This window comes from Acomys minous (genome assembly GCF_964271855.1).
Source record: "Acomys minous genome assembly, chromosome: 9".
NCBI classification, from domain to species: domain Eukaryota; kingdom Metazoa; phylum Chordata; class Mammalia; order Rodentia; family Muridae; genus Acomys; species Acomys minous.
Genome location: NC_140490.1, coordinates 120,574,799 through 120,593,010, shown reverse-complemented (window position 1 = coordinate 120,593,010; position 18,212 = coordinate 120,574,799). Strand labels below are relative to the sequence as shown.

The window sequence follows — 18,212 nt, the reverse complement described above, 5'->3', positions numbered from 1 at the left end:
CTATCCTGTGTGTATACTGTTCTGTTCTATATCTGCCCCAACAACCAACATTTAACTCCCCCTGCCTGTTTCCTCCTTTCACTGAGATTTCTGATGAAATATCCTGTTATCGCTGAAAATCTCCTCACTGTTAGGATTTAAGGGATGTAGCTATATGACAAATTCAGAAATCATTCCACATGGCAGATCCGTGTGAGAGAGGTTTAATTAGGGAAGGCGATGACAGAGGCTGTCTCTGGGGAATACAAGGAAAGGGAGCAGGGGACTAGAACAAGTCCCCTTATAAGATGACCCAGCGCATGCACAGAAAGTGCACACATGGCCAAGGGGACCTTCACATCCTGGTGGCTGGTGATAATATGTTCTGCCATTGGTGAGTTTCTGATGTGGCCTAAGAGATGCCTGTTGTCCCATTGGGTATCAAGCCCCCTGTGATAGTCAAATCCAGGGAAGATGGTGATGGTGAGGAGATGGAGTGGGGATGAAGTTCATGTTAACCGACCTGCTTCCTGATGAACAGAGGCATTGTCATTCTCAGGGCACAGATGATCCTCACCATCAAGGCATATTGGCTAGTCATCAGCATCTGGTTCTGTGGCCAGGGGTTGATAATCCTGTAAAAATAACTGATGAATGGTTTGGTTAGGGATCTTTTGCATTTGACACTGGAGGGATGCAAAGAAGAAGTTAATAAAGCTACAAATAGAGCAAAAAAAAATTGAGTAGGAGAGGGGTCAGGAAGGGCAGAATCCACTTCCATATGGGATTGTCAAGGGTCCAGGGATTAGAGACCTTGAATTGTTCCCTTCATTTTTGGAGGTCTGCTTGGAGTTGTTGAATTTTGTCTCTTACTGTACCCAACTGGTTGACATAAAAGAAACTTTCCCCTTGGAGGAGAGGCAAAGGCCACCTTTTTTAGTTGTAGGGAGGTCTAGCCCTCGTTGGTTTTGAAGTACCACAGCTACCAAAGAGTCAATTTGTCTGTGAAGAGTTAGTAATGTCTGAGCCACTTGCTAGAAGTCATGGATAAATTGGGAAGAAAGCTGGTAATATAGTGAAGTGCCCAGTCCTACTGTCCTGGTTCTGATACCCACAGTGAGTCCCGCAACAGCCTGGAGAGGTAAGATTTGAATTGTACTCTTACTATGCCAGGTGGCAATTGAGTCCACAACTAGAAATTATAAGGGCCTCTCCATGTATCACTTCCAACTCTTGGAGGAGAAGCACCAATGTTCAAGCCCCTGACAAACCAGGAGGTCGACGATGGTAGATCTGAAACTCTTGGAAGAGAAGCACCAATGTTCAAGCCCCTGACAAACCAGGAGGTCGACGATGGTAGATCTGAAACTCTTGGAAGAGAAGCACCAATGTTCAAGCCCCTGACAAACCAGGAGGTCGATGATGGTAGATCTGAGTATCACACAGAATCAAGGTGTTATGAGTGGTAGGTCACTGGGGGGTGAGACGAGGTATTGAGGGTTATAGTTGTGTTGCAGTCTAGGAAACTTAACTTTCCTATAGAAGGTTAAGTCCCAGATGTCCCAGATGTTTCAAGGTGTGTCCCAGATGCTTTGAAACAGCCTACCATGCCAAAGAGGGTGATATGGAAAAAGTAGGTAGTTGTGCCAATACCAGAGTTAGGGCAGTTGATGAGTGGCGAGGTGAGGTGAGGTTTTTTTTTTAACAGGGTAACTGAGGATTCTGTTAATAGCAGTTCTGAGATGGTCCCAGGGGACACACACAGCCAGCAATATACAAAGCAGCCAGGCTGGGTGACATTAAGGAGCTCTCATAGGCCAAGGTCAGAGTCTGAAGTAAGAGATGAAATGACAGGTTTGTATTATTGAGAAAGGGCATGTTAGACAGGCAATGACTTTGGAAGAGTGTTTAATCACTTTTTCCACCTTTTCCATGTTGAAGGACTGGGTAATTGGGATCCATTTTCTCTGGATATAAATTGTACTTATCAGAAGTTCAGGTGAGTAGAGGTGGTAGTTTGCCGAGGATGCCCGTTTCCACCTGGGATCCCACAGCTCCTGGATGAAGAAGAGGATCTTCCTAAAAAGGTGAATGAGCTTCTTCTGTGCTGGAGTGTGGATCTGGGAGGACCAATACCGGGCCGAGATGTATCTGGCCATTCCCTGCAATGACTTTCTATTTGGTGAAAGGAGAAGCAAACAAAAATTCTATCAAATAAGAAATAAAGGATGGATGTGGGGTTGATGATTTCACTCAGCTTCTGACAGCCTTCCGTCAAGCAATTTCCTGACCCTATCTGGAGAGAGCGTTTGTTATGAATGAGCATTTCTTGAACCCTGAATGTCCATCTTTATGGGTTGCCCTGGGCAGGAATAGACAAGGGGGGGAGTACATATCCAATCCAGTAGGGTGGAATATGGTTCCCAGAGTAAAGCCTCATACTTCTGGAATTGAAACAAGGTGGCTGACTTTGGAGTCTTCTGGAGCTTAAGGGAGCAGGATCTTGTTGGAGTTAATATGTAGGAATGGACATTATCTTGAAAGGTGGGGTCAAAATGCTTGAGGTAAGCGGTGGATCCAGTGAGCAAAGCCCTCCAGCTTGGCTGCTGTGAGGGTTGCGAGGATTACTTTGAAGGGGCCCTGCCATGTAGCGGAAAGAGCTGAGGGACATTGGTCTGGAATGGAAATACGAGCCTGGTCTTCAATGTTGATTGGAGATGGACAGGAGTTGGTGTGTGGGTGAAAATAGATGGTGGTCAATGGTGTCCCGTAGTAGGGAGCAGAGACGACAGAATAAGGGGGTGAGTAGATTGTCAGGTCCCAGCCCACGGGAAAATTGAATCAGGGTTCACCTGAATGAGGGGGTGAGAATTGAAAGTAGGATACAGAGACACGAGAAATAACAAATCAAGTCAGGAAATTTCTGATCAAGATTCACTTTATTGCCGACTAGCAGGAACATATATAGGGCAAGGTCAATAGGATCTATTCTTATCTCACCCACCCTAGCCCCCGGGCATGAATGCAATAGCCTAAATCGCTCCCTGTAGAACTTCCTAGTTCTCTGAGTAGTTCCTTGTAAGAACTTCCTAGATCCTCTGGGTGGTTCCAAGTTGAGACTTCTCTACTTCTTTCAAAGGTAAATAGTCCAAGGATAGCCTAGAACACAAGACCTCATGGTGAGGTAAAGGTCAGCAACTCGAAGGTCACAGCATACAGCCTAAGCACAGGATTTCTGACACGGCAGAATTTGGCATGGGTCCCCACAGTAGATGATCAAGGAGGAGCAAAGATTAAGTTGAAACCCGGGAGTTAGAGCTGGTTGTCCATACATGAGCTCAAAGGATGAAATTAAAAGAGGTCTTTTAGAGAGAGCCCGTAGCCTAGAAAGGGCTACAGGAGTTTTACCCAGTTGACATGAAGTTCCTATGACAGTTTGATAAGAATGTTTTGAAAGGACAAGTTAGTGCGTTCTGTCTTCCCTGAGGACTGGGGGTGGTGTAGAATATGAAAATACCAAGGAATATTTAGTGCTTTATATAAGGTCTGGGGAACCAGAGAGGTGAACCCAGGACCATTCTCTGACTAGAGGGAGGCGGGGACTCCAAACTGAGGGAAGATCTCGCTAAGAACATGGTCAGAAATTGTCTGAGCCCTTTTGCTAGTAGTGTGGAAGGCCTCCACCCACCATGAGAAAGTATCCATCAGAACCAGGAGATCCCTGGCATGTTTAACTGTGGGCATGTGGGTAATATCAAGTTGCCTGTCAGTGAAAGATCCCCGAAGGGAGACCCTCACTCAAGCCTCGGGATGGCGCGCACCCAAAGACACACAAACGACCATCTTGCTGTAAACACATGAGGCAGTTTATTGGCGGAGCTCCGGGTCAACACGTATCTCACGCAGGAGACAGAGGGGTCGACCCAGAAGCCCAGGGGTTAGGGGTTTATATGGGCAAGGGTCGGGGGGAGTGGGAAGTTTCGGCGCGGCTACACACGATTGGTTGTTTCAAACATTTGAACATCAGCAAATTGCGTAGGCAGATCTGGGGTAAGCTCAGACTTAATCATACGGGAACAGTCCTTGGTTCCTGTTTTTCTTGAAACCCGAGGGTAGATGTTTTATCTGAGCTGACAACACATCTGGTTAAACTCAAACCTGGAACATTGTGTGCGGGCCTCAAAGAGGATTAAGTAAACACCATAAAATTGGATGAGGGGTCTTGGCTCATTACTCACTTGATCATGTCCGGTACCTGCTTCTCTCAGGAATTTGTCCTTGTGTATCCTCCCTATCTTTTATGGCCAGCCGGTCCCTGGAACACTCAGTAGGCCTTTGTCTCTTATCTCCGCATTCTTTGTGACTTATCATCTGGGACCTTGGGCTAGAATACCTGTTGACCTGCACTTATGAGTTAGAGAGCTCTGCTGTTCTGGTTGCTTTAATGCTAATTAAAAATTTTCTCTTGCATCAGGCCTGGGGAGAGCACCCCTAGCCTGGTGGGTAGGAGAAGGGGGGCTGTGATATCTGTTGCTGAAGTCTGACATCAGACAGACCTTACAGGAGGCAGTAATAGGCTTTAAGAAACATAAGTCTTCAGAAGTGGGCTGTAGGTTGGTTATTAACAAAGTTATATGAGGCTTGGCTATTAAGATAAAAGATTAAATGTAATTAGGACAGAATTTGTTGAGTGTCAGGAGGCCCCCAGGGTGTGTGGGATGCAGTATAACGGTTTCTTGTGGTGGGTAAGATGAGTCTAGGCCTCCAAAGGCCACAGCCCTAGCTGCCTCATCAGCCCAGTTACTCCCCGTAGAGATTATGGAATTGGCACTCTGGTGTGACTGACAGTGGACCATTCCAATAGCTGTGGGAAGGTGGGAGGCTTTTAGCATAGCCATAATCTGATTCTCCCTTTGTTGTAAATAGCCTGTGCTCTCTCCAGATGGCAGCATGGGACAGGAGGATATGAAGGGCATATTTGTAGTCAGTGTAGATAGTTAAGGATTATCCCTGTGCCAATTGGAAGGATCGGGTACGCGCTATTATTTCTGCCTGTTGATTAGTGGTATGGGCAGGGAGGGCCTGTGCCTCAACAACCTCACTATTTGACAGTGTGGCAAAACCAGTTTTTTGAGATAATTTGTGTACAAAGGACCTGAAATCTGTGTACCAACTATAGAGGGCCTGGGACAATGTGCCCTCCTGGATGTGTGAGGGGTGGGGCAAAAGTTTCTCTAAGGTTGAATTCAGGAATAAGTTGGGAAGTGATTAGGATTAGGTTTGGGAAGATTAGTTGTATAAAGAGGGGGCGTGGTTGTAAAGTAAGTGTAGAGTCTTCTCCTAGTGCCACCTGGAGGGAGAGGTTCTAGAAGGGGGTAGAGTTTGTAAGCATTTTTATGTTGAGGTGGGAGAGGTTGTGAGAAGAAAAGACAGTAATAGGTGACCCAAAAGTTAGGGTTATTTCTATTCACAAATAAGGAACTCAGCAGCTAAAGCACATATGCAAAGTGCCTATCCCCGGGTGGTTATGTCCGATTTCTTTGACAGATATGCTACAGAGGCAAAGGAGGACCCTAGCTGATGACTTGACCTCAAGGGCATATCCCTCTTTCTCTGTTACACAGAGGGAGAAGAGGCGGGTTAGGTCAGGGAGATGTAAAGCTGAGGCCCTGAGAAGGGTCCGTAGGAGCCTGGGAAAGGGCTTGGTTACAGACAGAGAAGGTGTTCATATAAGGGGCCTTGGGCTGCCTCACAAATCAGGCAGGTGAGAAGGGAAAAGGAAGGGATCCAGGAGCATAAGCAATCAGCCATTCCTAGGAATAGCAAAATCACCTCTTTAATGGAGGGAACTGTTGAAGACCAGATTAGGTGATTTCAATCTAAGGCAATGGCATTGTGGGTTGGGGTAATTATTGGTCCCAAGTAGATGACCTGAGGTGCAGAACTGGACCTTAGAAGGTGAGACTCTATAGCCATGGGTAGACAAGGAATTTAGGAGGCCAGAGGTTCGGCTAATTTGTAGGCATGGGCTGCAGAGGAGAAGGTCATCTTCATGTCTAGAAGTTTAGAGTTAGGGAGAGACAAGGAGAGTAAATCAGAGCTTAGAGCCTAATCAAACAGGTGCAGGCTGACCCATAGACCCCGAGGAAAGTCAGTCCAGGCTGACCCATAGACCGCGGGGAAGTCAGTCCAGGCTGACCCATAGGCCCTGGGGAAAGTCAGTGCAGGCTGACCCATAGACCCTGGGGAAAGTCAGTGCAGGCTGACCCATAGGCCCTGGGGAAAGTCAGTGCAGGCTGACCCATAGACCCTGGGGAAAGTGAGTCCAGGCTGACCCATAGACCCCGGGGAAAGTCAGTCCAGGCTGACCCATAGGCCCTGGGGAAAGTCAGTGCAGGCTGACCCATAGGCCCTGGGGAAAGTGAGTCCAGGCTGACCCATAGGCCCTGGGGAAGTCAGTCCAGGCTAACCCATAGGCCCTGGGGAAAGTCAGTCCAGGCTGACCCATAGGCCCTGGGGAAAGTCAGTCCAGGCTGACCCATAGGCCCTGGGGAAAGTCAGTGCAGGCTGACCCATAGACCCTGGGGAAAGTCAGTGCAGGCTGACCCATAGACCCTGGGGAAAGTCAGTCCAGGCTGACCCATAGGCCCCGGGGAAAGTCAGTCCAGGCTGACCCATAGGCCCTGGGGAAAGTCAGTCCAGGCTGACCCATAGGCCCCGGGGAAAGTCAGTGCAGGCTGACCCATAGACCCTGGGGAAAGTCAGTGCAGGCTGACCCATAGGCCCCGGGGAAAGTCAGTGCAGGCTGACCCATAGGCCCCGGGGAAAGTGAGTCCAGGCTGACCCATAGACCCCGGGGAAAGTCAGTGCAGGCTGACCCATAGGCCCCGGGGAAAGTCAGTGCAGGCTGACCCATAGACCCCGGGGAAAGTCAGTCCAGGCTGACCCATAGGCCCCGGGGAAAGTCAGTCCAGGCTGACCCATAGGCCCTGGGGAAAGTCAGTGCAGGCTGACCCATAGGCCCTGGGGAAAGTCAGTGCAGGCTGACCCATAGGCCCTGGGGAAAGTCAGTGCAGGCTGACCCATAGGCCCCGGGGAAAGTCAGTCCAGGCTGACCCATAGGCCCCGGGGAAAGTCAGTGCAGGCTGACCCATAGGCCCCGGGGAAAGTCAGTCCAGGCTGACCCATAGGCCCCGGGGAAAGTCAGTGCAGGCTGACCCATAGGCCCTGGGGAAAGTCAGTGCAGGCTGACCCATAGGCCCCGGGGAAAGTCAGTCCAGGCTGACCCATAGGCCCCGGGGAAGTCAGTGCAGGCTGACCCATAGGCCCCGGGGAAAGTCAGTCCAGGCTGACCCATAGGCCCTGGGGAAAGTCAGTCCAGGCTGACCCATAGGCCCTGGGGAAAGTCAGTCCAGGCTGATCCATAGGCCCCGGGGAAGTCAGTGCAGGCTGACCCATAGGCCCCGGGGAAAGTCAGTCCAGGCTGACCCATAGGCCCCGGGGAAAGTCAGTCCAGGCTGACCCATAGGCCCCGGGGAAAGTCAGTCCAGGCTGACCCATAGGCCCCGGGGAAAGTCAGTCCAGGCTGACCCATAGGCCCTGGGGAAAGTCAGTCCAGGCTGACCCATAGGCCCCGGGGAAAGTCAGTCCAGGCTGACCCATAGGCCCCGGGAAAAGTCAGTCCAGGCTGACCCATAGGCCCTGGGGAAAGTCAGTCCAGGCTGACCCATAGGCCCCGGGGAAAGTCAGTGCAGGCGGACCCATAGGCCCCGGGGAAAGTGAGTGCAGGCTGACCCATAGACCCCGGGGAAAGTCAGTCCAGGCTGACCCATAGGCCCCGGGGAAAGTCAGTCCAGGCTGACCCATAGGCCCTGGGGAAAGTCAGTGCAGGCTGACCCATAGGCCCTGGGGAAAGTCAGTGCAGGCTGACCCATAGGCCCTGGGGAAAGTCAGTGCAGGCTGACCCATAGGCCCCGGGGAAAGTCAGTCCAGGCTGACCCATAGGCCCCGGGGAAAGTCAGTGCAGGCTGACCCATAGGCCCCGGGGAAAGTCAGTCCAGGCTGACCCATAGACCCCGGGGAAAGTCAGTCCAGGCTGACCCATAGGCCCTGGGGAAAGTCAGTCCAGGCTGACCCATAGGCCCCGGGGAAAGTCAGTCCATGCTGACCCATAGGCCCCGGGAAAAGTCAGTCCAGGCTGACCCATAGGCCCCGGGGAAAGTCAGTCCAGGCTGACCCATAGGCCCCGGGGAAAGTCAGTGCAGGCTGACCCATAGGCCCCGGGGAAAGTCAGTGCAGGCTGACCCATAGGCCCCGGGGAAAGTCAGTGCAGGCTGACCCATAGGCCCCGGGGAAAGTCAGTGCAGGCTGACCCATAGGCCCCGGGGAAAGTCAGTCCAGGCTGACCCATAGACCCCGGGGAAAGTCAGTCCAGGCTGACCCATAGGCCCCGGGGAAAGTCAGTCCAGGCTGACCCATAGGCCCTGGGGAAAGTGAGTGCAGGCTGACCCATAGGCCCCGGGGAAAGTCAGTCCAGGCTGACCCATAGGCCCCGGGGAAAGTCAGTGCAGGCTGACCCATAGGCCCCGGGGAAAGTCAGTGCAGGCTGACCCATAGGCCCCGGGGAAAGTGAGTGCAGGCTGACCCATAGGCCCCGGGGAAGTCAGTCCAGGTTAGCTGAGAGAGTGGGTGTCAGGGTCAGCCCAGGTAAAAGCAAAGACGTTTTGTGACTGAGCACCAAGGGGGATGGAAAAGAATGAGTCCTTGGATGCAGGACTAAGAATTGGGATGTCCCTGAGGGAACAGCCGAAGGCAGAGTATAGGGTGAGCCACACAGGGTGGAGTGGGATGGCTGCAGAACTGAGAAGCCAGAGGTCTTGAACCAGATGGAAAGTTCCATTAGGCTTTTTCACTGTAAGTACAGGAGTGTTAAAAAGAGAAGAAGTGGGACGAATAAATTTTTTCTCTTAGAAGGCCAGAAGGCCAGATATATGGGCTTGAGTCCCCTGAGGCTTTTGAGATGGAGTGGGTATTGGGGTTGGGTGATACACCAAGTAGCTGGTATAGTGTGTATATAATATATATATTAGTATATCTATAACATATACAGTATATATGTTATATATTATATATGATGTATTAGTATAATATATATTAGTATATCTATAATATATACAGTATATATGTTATATATACTATATATAATATGTATATAATATATGATGTATATTCTGTATGTAGTATATACATCATATATTATATTATATATAGCCAAAACACTAAGAATGTAACATTTATATAATTCCTGATTGTGTCATCATTATCCTTGCTGGAGGTAGTTTATTGAGTATATGTATAATAATATAAATAAAATATTTAATAAAAATTTAAACACACACACAAAAAAAATTAAGGGAATACTCCTGAAAATGCAATTATGTGGTGGAGTTTGGCAAAGTTGGCGAGGCTGTCCCCCAACCCTGACAATAGGGGAAAAGAAGAGGTTGGTCACCAGTATCCCGTCAGTGCCATGTTTACGTGGCTCCAGTGTCCACAAGGAAGGAGATGGGGTGTCCAGATACTATCATAACTACCCTACCCATGGCTCCCTGTTAGAGATGGCAGTGGTTGGAGTGAGGGAACCCGGGCACCTTCAGTTATCTGTGGCCAGGCCTAGGATACCAACCAGAGGGTGATCTGCGAGTGATGTCCCTGTGTCATGGAAGACACGGGCCAGGTATCAGCCCAGTGTCACTCCTGATGTCACTTTGGACAAAGCCTCCCTGGCCTGCACTGGTTAGGGCAGGCCAGGGCATAGTGACCCCTTTGACCACATTTGTAACAGGGACCCTGTGGCCTTGAGTCACAGAGATGCAAAGCATGGGTCATTGCCGGGGCCAGTCAGATGGCCCTGACCAGCATTTGGTATTTTGTTTGCTGGCTTTTTCATCTCTCCTATCGTCCACTTTAAAGGCCAGTGCTGTCTTCTCCCTGCAGAGTTAGAAGTCCTCTTTCCAAACTTTTACGTTTAGCCCTGATGTTGGGGTAACTCCGGAAAAATAAATAGGTCAGTAAGAGTAGTTTGCCCTCTGGATTTTCAGAGTCTAAATTTGTATATATTAAGAGGGCCTTTGTAAGGCACTCTAGAAATTGGGACAGATTTTCATTTTTATCTTGAATGACGTCTTGGAATTTTTCATAATTTTTTTGGCTTTGAGGACAGCCTTGTGGAGACAAGCCAGGAGGCAGGTCGTAAACTGGTGTCTGGTGGAAAAGCCTTCTGGCGTCCTGGGATATTATAATTCCATTTTTGGTCCAGGTCAGGCACCACCTGAACCGTGACCAAGTGTGCTGTATTAATTTGGTGTATCTCATCTGCCTGCTCCCAAACTTGCCTACACTCCTCAGGTGGTAGGTTGTTGGTAAGATATATGTAATATCATACATATATACATATGTGTGTGTGTATAGAGATATATAGGATTGCGTGATATATTGAAATTCTTTAATGTTAGTAGAAGAATTAGATGTATGGGATCCCAGTCTCTTTTCCACTTGAGAGAGTTCGGCTAGTGAGAAGGGAACACCCCGCCCCCCACTAAGCCACCCATGCTGGCCACCTCCCGCCAAGGAAGAAGTGGAGATGGTTTAGCTTGAGTAGGTGGAGGAGGAGGAGGTTTTTCTGCGGAGCAAGAGCAGGTGATGCGGGGACTGACAGCTGCTGGTGGTGTGAAGTTCTTAGCCGAAGTAGGACAGTTCGAGTGGCCTGTTGCAGGAGAGGGAAGTGAGGAGGCTGGAGGGGAGGAGGCTGAGGAAGATGGGGAGAGAGGAAGAAACTTGAGAGGGGAGCAAGGACCTTGAGAGAGAGAAGGAGCTGTGGGTTGAAGGCAGAAGGGCAGGGCTTCATCAGCAGGACAGAAAGTGGTGGAGGATTCCGGGGTTGAGGCTTTATAGCTAGAAGGAGGGGAGTGGAGGAACAGGAAGAATAGAGGGCAGGTTTGGAGCGAAGAGGAGAGAAGGCTTGAACTTAGGGAATCTCCTTCCATTTGCCCAATTGCTGGCAGTGCTTAAAAGGTCCTGTGTAATACTGGGATTTAGTGTGCCATTAATTGGCCATCTTGATTCATTATCTAAAGGATATTGAGGTCAGATTTGATGGCAGAGGCATGTAGGTTCAGAAGCCCCTAAGGTGGGTGCTAGATGCAGGAACTTGAAGTTGTCCAGAAGATATTCCAAACAGGAACCTGGAGGAACAGTCTGATGGACTGTACCCATGGGGAAGTGGAGTCGGTGATGTGTTCAGGTATCCCAAGAGCAGACTCTAACTCAAATATTGGTGCATCTTTCCCAACTACCTGTAAGCACTGGTCAAAGTCCAAGAGCACAGCCCCAACAGGAAGGAGCTTAGCCCAGAGACACAGTTCACCTAACACACTAGGATTTTAGCAGGAGAGGTAGGGGGGTTGGTGGAGGAGGCACACCTTGCCAGAGAGGAGATCTCACCCAAAGGGAAAAGTCCTAATTGAAGATCATCATGAACGGCCAGCCACAATCATGAAGACTGTGGTTGGGGTACCTCTGCTCACGCAGTGAACTAGAGAGGTACCATCAGTCTCTAGGACAAAGGGAAGTGTTTACACTGAGTAAAAAGGGCCAACTCCTTCTGTGTTGAGTGCAGAAACCTGGCTATCCCGTATGCAGAAAAATGGATCTGCAAGCAGGCAGGTCCAGAGAGGAACAGGAGGAAAGGATTCTGGAGCTTAAGAGGCAGGATCGGTAGCCCCAGTGGCACCATTAGGATTTATCAGGGCACCTGGGTGATTCAAGTGAGAGGTTTTATTATGGGAGGGGATTACAGAGACTGACTGTCCCTGGGGAATACAAGAGAGAGAGCCAGGCATGGGAACAAGTCCCCTTATAAGGTGACCCAGCGCATGTGTAGAAAGGGCACACACGCCTTCGGGGACCGTGGCATTCTAGAGGCTGGCGATGATGTATTTTGCTGTCGCTGGGTTTCTGAGGTGGCCGCTGAGATGCCTGTTGTCCTGTTTGTCATCCGTACCCAATTACTAACACCCACTACTCCATATAAAATGAAAGCCAGGGCCTTCCTAACTTCTTCTTTATCTCTATCTATGCCTTATTTCATCCAAAATAGGAGTTCCATAGCTATAGGGAATTTCTTCTACTGCCCAATACAGTATCTGCCGCTTCCTGGAGGGAGATTTCAATAATATACTTCCATTAATATTTTCAGTTATATCTCAAGCATTTATGTTAAAACAACCATGATCTTGTCAGATAACGATGTTTAAAAAAAAAAAAAAAGAAGTGGAAGTAATAACGGATGAGAGAAGTTAGGTTGGGAGGAGGAGGAGGAGGGTGACCTGCTGAAGAGCAACCCTGGGGATGAGGACACACTTAGTGTGGGCAACTTCGAACTATTTCAGAACTGACTGATTTATTCCAGGTCAAAGTGACAAGTCTGAGACTACATGACACATTTAAGTGATGGCCAGTAGCTGAGAATACAGCCTCTGAGTATTAAAAATAAAACAAAACGAACAAAACAAAAGGCAGAGGTTAGAGTGGGGCACATGCTCTGCAAATGTATGAAACAAATAACGTTCACAAATTTGTAAACTTTCAATGATAAAACTCATAATCTTTAGTAGTTACATCTAATTTTTCAGTTGCTAGTGAAATAATTTACCATAATTTTCCAACAGTAAGTAGACCGAAAATGTTAAGTACTTTCAAAATTTCTCTACTGTAACTATTTCACACTTAATTAGAAAGGACAGTGTACTTTATGCAATGTATCTTCAAATATGAGGGTTATGAATTAAAGAGAAATTAGGAAAAAATTTAAAAGTTAGTTGCCAAAATTGTACTTGCCTTTTCTTTTATCCTAAAATTTTGACAGGGCATAGCTACAGCTACATGGTTCTTCTACCTCTTGGGCGTTTACTGTCTCCTGGTTTGCCAGTCAGCTCCTAGGACTTGTGTGTTATGAATTCTGGTTTCTGTCACATACACATATGTTAGAAGGTAACGCGTGTTATCCCGGTTGAAGCTAGAATGAAATGGCCACACTGCATACATACATGCTGCAGTTCTCTAGTGTCTGTTGTTTACTGTTTCCAGAGACTGGAAACTTTCTAATGTTCATATGATAGCAGAAAAGACAGAACTGCAGGCGCTCTTCCCGAAGAACAGCTCTCGTTCTGGAGCCTGAGGATGGCCACAATGGCCAACTTACCTGAGTCTCACAGCTCGCCCCTGAGGATGGCCACAGCGGCCAACTTACCTGAGTCTCACAGCTCGCCCCTGAGGATGGCCACAGCGGCCAACTTACCTGGGTCTCACAGCTCGCCCCTGAGGATGGCCACAGCGGCCAACTTACCTGGGTCTCACAGCTCGCCCCTGAGGATGGCCACAGCGGCCAACTTACCTGGGTCTCACAGCTCGCCCCTGAGGATGGCCACAGCGGCCACCTTACCTGAGTCTCACAGCTCGCCCCTGAGGATGGCCACAGCGGCCAACTTACCTGAGTCTCACAGCTCGCCCCTGAGGATGGCCACAGCGGCCAACTTACCTGAGTCTCACAGCTCGCCCCTGAGGATGGCCACAGCGGCCAACTTACCTGGGTCTCACAGCTCACCCAAATCCTACTTACACGTTTTCAGAATCAGATTTATTAGAACAAGACACGAATTTTCCTTTGGCAATTTACCTGAGTTAACATCTCTTTTTAAGCCACTAAAATCATTTTTAAATAAAGAAGACTGACTCAATGCCTAAACCTCAAGGCAGGAACCCACTAATCAGTACCAGGATGAGGGAGCTATCAAAACACATAGAATGAGGCTGTTGAATTTCCTGAGTGCCTAATCAAGAGGTATTCACTCCAGAAACTTACCATTTACTGTGGAACACAGACATGCAAAAGAAAAGTAAAAAAAAAAAAAAAAAAATCAGTGAACATGTAGCAGTAAATGCGAGGTACCATTAAATAGATTACAGGTGAGAGACTCACCCCTCAGTGGATTTGTAAAAGAGAAATTCATATGCAAACAAGTCTAAACCCTAAAGCCTTGGACAGATTTTTAGAGACACATTTGGGAACAGAAAAAGCCTTTGATCAGAGAAGCATGTTTACAAAATAATATGGTATAATAATAGCATAAAGTCCTATTACCACTTAGGGCTCCTGTTGATGCTGTGAACATGGTACTAAGACTGTTGGGCTTATTTCCTGTAAGGGAGTGGGCAGAAGATGCAGCCATGGAGAAACTTCACCTAGCATTCCAGGGCACTTCCCCAGGGCACACAGACATAGCTTTCCCTTTGAACAGGAAGCTGTCCTGTTAATGACAGGTGGGCTTAGAGAAAGCAGGTAGCAGAGAGTTCAACACACACTTCCAGAAGATCCCACAGACCACTGTAAAAGAGTTGCACTTGTACATTAATTACTTTCCTGGACTGTGACCGTATTCTAGAAGCAAGTTAAAGCCGGGAAGGTTGCTTTCCCCCCAGGGTTCCTGAAGGCTCTCCATGGTTTGGCCTAGTGTATTGAAGGGAATGTCATGGTAGGTGAGCACATAGCAGAGAATAACTTTTCATACCACAGAGAACCAAGAAACAAGAGACGTGGACAAGACAAACGTACCCGTGAGACGCATCCCCAGAGAACGACTTCTTCCAGCCGTAGCTCATCTCCTAGAGCTTATGAATCCTGTCAGCATAGCGCCACCAGCTGGGCCAAACGTTCTCAAAGCTCCAACCATATGGAAGACATTTGGGATTATATAAGAACACTGCTAAAATATGTGTTTCTTGCCTCTCTTGCTCTAGAAAGGAGAGAGATTCTGGAAGTGTTCAGTCAAGTACAAGGCTGGTGGTTTTTAAATGTTATGTTGAGGACTGTTTGAAAGAGGCAAGGTGAGTGGAAAAGCACAGGTCAAATAAGAGTAAATAAACATGTATCCAGATATATTGGAGCTACAGGTGTGCTTAATTCTTATTTAACGTGCAGTTTTTGGAAAAGCATAAATAGCAACTTTGCAGACTTCTAAGATTCTAAGTCTAGAAATATAGGAAGAGCAAAGGAGCACCTGTTTCAAGCTTCAGCAATGTTAATTAGACTGACATATTAACATAACCCTCTCTAGTCTCACAAAACCTGAATCTGAACCTCCTGTAATCTAAACCTCAAGCCTTGGCTCCCAGGACAGTTACAGGTTTCTGTCATGAAAACTGGGTTCATTCTAATGCAGTTTAATCATTTGAGATGTTGGTGACTTATCAAGTTTTGTTTTCTAATATGATAAATCAATTGAAATTAATCTATTATGGCTAAGGATTGGCTTATTTCCTGAGAAATAGGTTCTACTAGTTCCTAGAACAGTTCCATTTTCCATCATTGAAGCCTTTTGTCAGATAAAATATTTTCTATTAAATCTGATAGGTTTAAGTAAAACTACATGATATGCCTCCACCAAAGAAATGAATATCTTTCTTCAAAGCAGAATCAATTTCTTGGAGTGACAGATGATGTTTTTCAAATTTAGCTGCAATTCAACAATGATACTTTGATATGTGAAATAATTGACATCCAGAGTGAGTCACTGTTTAAAGTGCATTCTCCTTTTAGTTAGGCAATTCTAACATGGAATTGCAGGGGACTCTTGTTTCCTACAGTTCTTATGTTACAAAGTACTTTGCACTAGAAAGAAAACTTAGCTTTAAAATTCTGATTTAATAATAAGAAAGTATTTCTATTTTTGGACTGGGAAATTTTTCTTTCTATCTTTTGACACCATCTATATTATGTATAGTATAATACTTCACATATTATAATTGACAAATATATATGATTCAAACTTAACACTAACTTATTCATAATACTGGAAAATATCTAACCTGGTGTAATTATAAACTTGAAATAAAAATGACACAAGAGCACCAAGCTACACAACCATAACAAATAGGCATGCAGCCTCCCTGGTTGCCATGTCAGTTTTCTGTGAGCCCCTGTGAGCCCTGGTTAGTTGATACTGTGAGTCATGTTTATGTGCTGTCCTTGACTCTTCTGGCTCCTGCAATCTTTCCACCTTTCCACAGGACTTCCAGAGTTCTGCCTAATGTTTGGCTGTGGATCTCTGCCTCTGCTCCTATCAGCTGCTGGATGAAGCCTGTCTATTGAAAATTATGCTAGGCTCTAGTCTAGGAGCATAGGAAAGTATCATTAGGAATCATTTCAATGACTTTTGGGGGGGTCTGTTTGTTCATTTTTCTGCCAGTCATTGTGTTTGGTTCTACCGTTGGCCTCTGGCTCCTGACTCTGCAGAAGGTGTCAGGCGTGGGCTGGGCTCCCTGCTGTGGCGTGAGTCTCAAGCTGGACCACTCATTGGGTGACCACTCCAACAATTTTTGTGCCACTTTTACCCCAGTATATCTTACAGGCAAAACAAATCGTAGGTTGAAGATTTTTGTGGCTGGGGAAGATTTTGTCACTGGAAGCCTTTCCTGGTTACAGAAGATGCCAGTTCAGGCTCCAAGTCCTCCACGGCCAGGGGTCCTTGCTAGGGCTATTCTCATGGGTTCCTGGTCGTTTCCATCGCAGAAGGTTTCTACTTTGCACCAAACTGCCCACCAGTTTCCATCGTCTTTCCCAGTGTTCTCTCCCTCCACACCCTGACCCCTGATCCCTCCTGTTCCCATGCACAGTGGCCCCCAGTAAACCCACAAAATCTATTCTATTTCCCCTTCCCAGGGAGAGCCCCACATGCCCCTTGAGTCTTCCTTGTTACTTAGCTTCTCTGCGTCTATGGGTTGCAATATGATTATCCTTTACATCTAAAGTTTTAAATAAGTGAGTACATACTTTGTTTTCTCAGTGTGGGGTACTTTATTCAGGATGATTTTTTTTTTTTTAGTTCCATCCATTTACTGACAAATTTCATGTTGTTATTTTTTTAACATCTGAATAATACTGCATTGTACAAATATACCGCATTTTCTTTATCCACTCTTTGGGTGACATCTAGGGTCTTTTCAGTTTCAGAGATTACAAATAAAGTCCCTATGAACACAGTTGAGCAAGTGTCCTTATGGCAGGATGTAACATCCTTTGGGTATATGCCCAGGAGTTTTTTGTAAGCCTCTTAAAAAATAAATGCTTAATTTAATTGACAAAGACTTGATAAGATATGTGTGGCTCTCTTATCTAATATTTAGTCATTTCTTCTCCATTGCTGGGGCTCAGTGTGGAGCCATTTGCTTGCAAGTCAAACACAAACCACTGAGCTAAATATCCAGCACATGCTTGTTGTGTTTGGCAATGCCATTTATCAATATTAAAAGTTGCCATTCATATCAAACCCCATTTTCTGTTTGGAAACCAGATTAAACATTGAAAAGCTAGACTTGGAACAAATTGATGACATCCATAGATCAGTGAGGTGATATATGATGTTATGTATCTATTTTTCCTGCACTCAGGAAGCTGAGGCTGAAGGATGGGGCATTCAAGGGCACCTTATCTCAAAATACATAAATAGGTAATCACCAATTAAATTCTGATAAAAATAATTGGGTGGACTTCCTTTGTGCTTTTTTCCCCTACAAGTTCCATGGTTTAAGGATATAGGTGTGCACAACTGTCACACTGGTTTTTGGAAATAGATCAGGAAGTAGCATATTCTCTAGAGGACAAGTGTTACACTTTTGTATCAATCGATCTTCCAAGACCTGGTTTAAAAAACTCACTTCTGTCTAGCCGTGAGCGGTGGCAATGGAGGAGTGTTTTTTCTATCGTGGACTATTTACTGAGACCCTGTCTCAAAATCAAAACACACGGAATAGTAACACCACAAGATGATGATTCAAAGTAGTATTAATGACAGGTGTCACTAATCCTTAAACTAAGTCACTTTTCCAACTGAGGGTTTGCGAAGGCTTGTTCTCTGACTTGCCTGAGCAAGTCAAGACATGGCATTGTTCTATCGAAAATGTTGTCAGACTCTTTTATTGTTTCACGTGACCTGCAGTTAGAATATTGAGTATCATATTCTTATGTCACTAAGATCCTTATTTCTGAATAGCAAAGATGAAAATTTCAGGATGACTAGCTGTAACAGGAAGCCGAGGATTTAGTGGGAATCCTATAAGACAGTCTTGAGAAGCACTGTGCCTTGAATTGTGTTCTAAGTGGTCCATTTGATATCTTC

The 18,212-nt window shown here is 46.7% G+C and overlaps 1 protein-coding gene across 7 annotated transcripts in view; it reads left to right on the top strand.

Annotated features, from left to right (window-relative positions):
* Nucleotides 1–18,212, top strand: part of RALYL (RALY RNA binding protein like) — a 651,644-nt gene that overhangs the window by 587,498 nt on the left and 45,934 nt on the right. The window lies entirely within an intron of this gene.